We start from the raw sequence: 6,668 nt of genomic DNA, 5'->3' as shown, positions 1-6,668 counted from the left end.
CTGCGGGCTCTGGATATGAAGATTAACAGGGTGCAGTGTGTCACCACGCAGAACTTACCTTATTGTGGGGGGAACAGAAGAGCTCTGGTCACTACTCTTTCCTGAAAAAACATTATGGCCTTTTCTAGCTAAAAGTGTGCTTTGAATAATAATAGCAACCAACATTTATGGAGCACTGGTCACTGTACTGAGTGCTTTATTTGCATTATTTCACTTCACCCTAACAGCAATTTGATGAGTAGTTACTAATGCTATCTCCAGAACAGCTAGCGTTCTAAGAAATTAAGTAACAGAGTAAGTGGTGGAGCCGAGATTCAAATTGAGTCTGCTCAACGCTAAAGCTGTAGTCACGCTTCCTCAGAGCTTATCTACTGTCACTTCTAACCCACGGTGGGAATCCTTCCTACCACTCCCCCATGCCTGTGACAGATTGTCATCTAGCTTTTCGATGACTGAGAAGAGAAACCATTACTCTGGGAATAGAGTACTCATCTCGGATGGTTCAACAGTTCTTTCTTATAGTGACGTTAAAACTCTTCCTAGCTGACTTCCATTGGTGCTTATAATTAAAGAATGACTGCCCGGCTGGTGTGGCTCAGTGTTTGAACAAGGAGGTCTTGGTTCAATTCCCCCGCAGGGCACATGGCCAGGTTGCTGGCCCCATTCCCAGTGAGGGGTGGGTAGGAGGAAGCCAATCAATGATTTTCTCTTATCATTGATGTTTCTATCTCTGTCTACGTCACCCTTCCTCTGTGAAATTAATAGAAAATATCTTTTAAAAAAGAATAACAAGTTCCCTCCAACTCCCCGATGCGTTATTCCTTTTTTAACTCAAAACTTCTTTTCAGGTAAAAGTTCTGAAACTGAAGTGGACTGGATGGACTCTACTTCAGAGGAAGTTGCTCTCTGGGAAAAGATGGTAAATTCCCCCAACACTTGGATTGAAGCAACCCTGCCTCTCAGAGTGCTGCCTATCGCCAGGATTTCCAAATGAGCCCCAAGTCCATTGGCTCCTCCACTGAAAACTACTACCCAGGTGGAATCTGATCTTGAAAATCTGACCACGTGGACAGAGATCCACACCTCCTATCTGTCGGCACTCATTTTATATTTTATGTAGATATGTTAAGTTATTGTTTACATACTAGGCAGTTTTAAAAAGAATAAAAATCCTGCTCTTGAGAACATGAGAAGACAATGGAAGGTACTGTTATACAAATAGAATATATGAACATAAATGAGCCCAAGCATGTGATTTTCAACCACATTGCTATTACAGTTTTAAAATGATCTAAGCTCTTACAGGCCTACCATAGGAGAATGCGGAAGCTCCTGAAGGCTTTGGTGCACGCCTGGCCCTTCACTGTCCTCCCTCTGGGGAGCCTGATGAGGCTGCCTCCATTCATGGACTTACAAGCAGTATTTTAGGGGCTTGACATTCTGCTTGCCCAAGAGATTCGCCCCAGGAGGTGGAAACTTCGGGTGCTGGATTTAAGGAACATGAATGTCAACCTCTGGAGATTGTGGTGTGGAGACAGCACCCAGAAGTGCTCTCAGACAGGACCAGTGGCTGTGCACAGCTCCAGCCCCAACAAGGAGCACCCCTTGGCTCCCTTGGAGATGTTCCTAGACCTTAACTTCAATGAAAGGGACAGGGATACGTTTTTCATGTACATCATCCAATGGGCCCGGCAGAGAAAAGGGTTGGCACACCTGTGCTGCAAGTCACTGAGGTTTTTTGATGTGCCCTTTGAGAGGGCCAGGATGGTCCTGGATGCGGTGCAGCTGGACTGCTCCAGGAGGTGGAAGTGGACTACACCTGGGACCTGCCCACCCTGGGGACATTTGCTCTCTACCTGGGTCAGATGAGTAACCTGCAGAGTCTCTCTGTCTGCCACATCAAGGTGTTAGCTGAGGAGGAGGATGAACAGGAGGAGGATGAGGAAGAGGAGGAGGAGGAAGAGGAAGAGGAGTGGGAAAGGGAGGAGCAGGAAGAACAGCAATACTTTTCCCAGTTCCTCTCTCTGATGCTCAGGCTGTAGCACCTCAAGAAGCTCTACTTGGAATCTCCCTCCTTCCTCTGAGGCAGTCTGGACCAGATACTTAGGTGCCTGCAGACCCCCTTGGACAAACTCTCCATATGGCTTTGCTGGCAGCTGACACATTCAGACCTGACACACCTGTTCCAGTGCCCGAACCTGAGGCAGCTGAAGTCCCTGCGTCTGTATGCCGCCAACCTCACCGATTTGAGTCCCGAACCCCTCCGAGTTCTGCTGGAGGCAGTGACACCCACCCTCCAGGACCTGCTCCTGGATAACTGTGGGATGGTGGACTCCCAAGTCGAGGCCATCCTGCCTGTCCTGAGCCACTGTCACCAGCTCAGGGACTTCACCATCTCTGAGAACCACCTCTCCATGGCCACCGTAAAGAAGCTGCTGCGCCACACAGCCTGGCTGCGCAGTTTAGAGCTCGAGCTGTACCCCGTCCCCCTGGAGTGTTACAGGACCCAAGAGCCTGTGGGCCAGGAGAGAGTGGCCCTGATCCGGGCTGAGCTCACGGAGACACTGAGGGAGTTAGGACAACCCAGGACCATTCGTCTTGACACCAAGTACTTTAGCTGTAGGGAGTTTTATCTCGTGGCATTTTCATGACATGGAGCCTGTGATGTGCCCCTGTAGTGACCCTGCTCACCAGGTGCACCTAACAAGGGCTTCCTTCTGGGCCCCTGGAACCTGAAACCTTGGACTGGGGTGCAGGTTGCATGCTGTTCTGAGTAACGTGATGAAATCATCCCTTTGTCCAGCATACCCATGCTGTGTTAATGCCCTTCCTGTTAGGCATTCAGTAGCTGTCTTGGTTGTTAGACCAACAAATCACCCTTATTTTACTTCATAATAGCCCTAAAGTGCAGGAGCAGTGGTGCTGCAACTCTACTTCACACTTGTGTTAGGAAACGTAGTTTTTATCAGAAATAAGAGGAAGAAGGGCTGCAGGCAATAGCAGCTCTCTCCACACTTCCTTCAAAACTAATACAGGCCCCTGCGCGCAGCCGCGGGTGGGAGGCGAGGACTCTGCTAGCACGCGTGCGCGCTCCTTTGGTGCAGCTGGTCTGTGAGCAGAAGTGGGAGGCGGCAGGCCTAGGTCTCTGGCCTTGTCGACTGACTGAATCCGCAGGACGCCTCCAGCCATGAACCGGTTTGGTACTCGGCTAGTGGGAGCCACGAGGATCCCGCTGCCGCCGCCGAAACCCCGCAGTAATGAAAACCTCGACGAAATTGTTATGTCTCTGGACAATATCATCAAATTGAATCGAAAGGAAGGAAAGAAGCAGAATTTTCCACGACTAAATAGAAGACTCCAGCAAAGTGGTGCCCGACAATTCAGGATGAGAGTACGATGGGGAGCCCAACAGAGTTCCGGTTTTGGTAAGAATAATCTGAGCCGTGGAGGAAGAATGATGCCTGGGAAGAGACGTCCTTATGGAGTTATCACTGGCCTTGCAACTAGGAAAACAACGAATTCGAAAAGGAATTAGTCCTACGAATCGACCGCCTCTAAGTGACAAGAATATAGAGAGATATTTTCCAGCGTTAAAAAGGAAGGCAAACCTTCTGAGACAAAATGAAGTGCAGAGACAACCAGTTGCAGTTCTTAAGAGACCTAACCAGCTAAATAGAAAAAATAACATCCCAACCAATTATACCAGGAGTGGAAATAAATTAAGTCATCAGAAAGACACTCGTCAGGCAACTTTTCTTTTCAGAAGAGGCCTGAAGGCTCAGGCCCTGTTGAACACAGAACAGCTGCTAGATGATGTAGTAGCAAAGGGAACTCGTCAATGGCGGACTTCCACCACAAATGGAGGAATTTTAACTGTATCCATTGATAACCCTGGAGCAGTGCAGTGCCCAGTAACTCAGAAACCATGATTAACTCGTACTGCTGTACCCTCATTCTTGGCAAAACGGGAGCAATCTGATGTAAAGAAAGTCCCTAAAGGTGTTCCCCTGCAATTTGATATAAATAATGTGGGAAAACAGACAGGGATGACTTTGAATGAGCGATTTGGAATCCTGAAGGAACAAAGAGCCACTCTCACATTCAACAAAGGAGGAAGCCGCTTTGTAACCATGGGATAGAACCCATGTTAAAGGGACTTTTGAGTGATGACTCTGTTAAAAAAGTTGAATTACTTGAAGAGTTTATCACAGAAATTCAAGAAACATTATTTAAAAATATTCGCAAGGCTAAATACTCTTTTTATTTTTGAAGTTTTGTTTTTTTTTTAACATGTATAAATAATGCCCTGAAAGAATAACAGGGAATATGCCTACCTGTTGTTAAAGATTTCTTGGTTGAGCCAGATGGAACAATTCTCTAGTTGACTTTTTGGTTCCTCATACAGCAGAAAGACAGAAAGACAAAAATTATTTTTATGATAGTGGTATTTAGGATCTCATCTCCTTTGCCCACTTTTTGTACTTTGCCATGGTAAATCTTGGTCTTCAGAAATATGAATAGGTCCTTTTGTTGCTGTCCCTTATCCTTTAATAGTGTTGATATAATAAGTGCAGTTGACTTCCTTCATTAGAGATATTTAAAAACTTAGAGACTACTTTTGGGTTTTAAGATTTATGGGAGGATCTGGAACTTGGTTCATTTTTCAGATAGTGTTAGGCTAATGCTCCAGAGTTATAAATCTTTAAAGTTGAAATTTTAACAAGAAAGGTGACTCTAGCATAAGTCTCAGTTTAAGATGTTGCTCTTTGGAGGCAATAAATGCATGTTTACAAATATGCCTAATAGAGCCTTGGAGGAGAAAGTCCAATGTAAAAATCTGACAATTTTTGTAAGTAAATGAAGAAAGCATGAGAGGAAGTAGCAGGTTGAAGGCAGGTTACTGAGGTGAAAAACTTTAAAACCCAGGTCATAGGTATACTGTTTGGATTTAGTGTAGTCTTGAGTCTAGTGTTCACAAAGAATTTTTCAAGTGATATTTAGAAACATTATCATTATTAAAGTGGATTGAGTTCCTTAGATATTTTGATGATAAAATTAAAAGCTATAAAGTCCTATACTCTTCTTATTCAAAAAGTTTAATTTTATAGGCTTAAAACTTGCTAAATTAAACAGTATACAGCCCCCAAAACAAAAATATACTTGTATATGTCACAAAGAAAAAAATGCAAAATGATAATATAGTTGTAACCTTGTTTTTGTACCTTTCACTCTGAGTTGTATAAAATTGAGGCATTTATGGTGAGAAGAATATTATTTCCCCCCACACTCTGGAGGGAGGGGTAGGAGGAGTTAGTCAGTTGTGCCAAGCTAGTGCTAAGAGTCCTCAGATTGTTGTATACTACAAGTTACAGTATAAAGCCAAAATGCAGCAAAATATCCAGTTATAAATTTAGTCATTTTGAAGCTTAATCTTTTAGTTTGATATAATATTAAAGCTTCTAAGTAGGTTTTAGATTCCTTCCCTAGAATGTATTGTTAGTGTTGATTTTCCCTGTTTAAAAACAAAACGTTAAGTTATGGCTCCTGCCTGACTTGCATTGTATACTAGACTTCATTATTGTCTCCCATGCTCCTTGGGTTACTTAGTTTATGCTAGCCATGAAAAGCTCTCAGAAACAGTTTCATGCTTCTACCAAAGAATTAAATCTGATCCTTAATATCTGGTATTTTGCCAGTAAGTCTACTGATAAGGGATTATTGGAAGCCAGTTACACAATTTGAAAATAAATTTTAGTCTCTCCTTAGGCCAATGCTTCACTCATTACAAAAACATTTTTGCAAGTATAAATGCTTAGATTTTATTCATTAACAATACATTTTAGACTGGTTTAGAATTACCAGTATATTTTAAAGCCAAGGATAAACAACTGAGCAGTTTGCTGTCTTTAGAACAGTTTGTGAAAATATGGAATAAAGATGTTTTCGTTTTCTTGTTATTTAAAAAAAAAAAATAATACAGAATAAGAGCACATGGGACTACACCATGAAAATAACTTGAGGAAAGACAATCCCAAACCTGACAGTTATTTTAAAAACATCAAATGTGGCTATATTAGACCTCTAAACCCAGTAGGAACACAGACAACATTCGGGAACTCAGAAGCATTCTATTTCTACAAGGCATTATGGCCAAAAAGCCAAGGGCTGCTCGCCAATACCACACAACCTTTAGTCCAGAACGCCTGAGAATAACTGAAAGATACATTTTAAAAGACCATGTAACCACATTTTTTTAATCCTCACCCGAGGATATTTTTCCAGTGATTTTTGGAGAGAGTAAAAGGGAAGGAGAGAGACACACAGATAGAGGAACATCTATGTGAGAGAGACATCAATTGGTTGCCTCCTGCATGTGCCCTGGTTCAAACCTGCAACCCAGGCACGTGCCTTTGACTGGAATCCAACCCAGGATCCTTCAGTTCATGAGCTGATGCTCTATCCACTGAGACAAACAGGCTAGGCTAGAAAATCTACCTTTCATCACTGCCCACAGTGTCTGTCCTCTGAATCTCCTGAGCCAAATGTCAGTATGAAGGACAGTCATCAGCGCCTTTGGAGGAAGCAAAATCAGCTAGTTTTCCTTGGATCCTAGCCTCTCCCAGTTAGCTTAGCACCATGAAAGCCCAGCTACCGTCAATACCATTGAA

The 6,668-nt window shown here is 43.4% G+C and overlaps 1 pseudogene across 1 annotated transcript; it reads left to right on the top strand.

Moving 5' to 3' along the window:
* The first annotated feature begins 3,184 nt into the window (after nucleotides 1-3,184).
* LOC308520569 (UAP56-interacting factor-like) lies at nucleotides 3,185-4,139 on the top strand (annotated as a pseudogene). Its single transcript has one exon. The product of its transcript is annotated as a UAP56-interacting factor-like (transcript).
* Nucleotides 4,140-6,668: the final 2,529 nt, after the last annotated feature.

This window comes from Myotis nattereri, assembly GCF_964212035.1.
Source record: "Myotis nattereri genome assembly, chromosome: 5".
Lineage (NCBI taxonomy): Eukaryota > Metazoa > Chordata > Mammalia > Chiroptera > Vespertilionidae > Myotis > Myotis nattereri.
The sequence above is the reverse complement of the archived record's forward strand: the minus strand, read 5'-3'. Positions and strand labels throughout refer to the sequence as shown.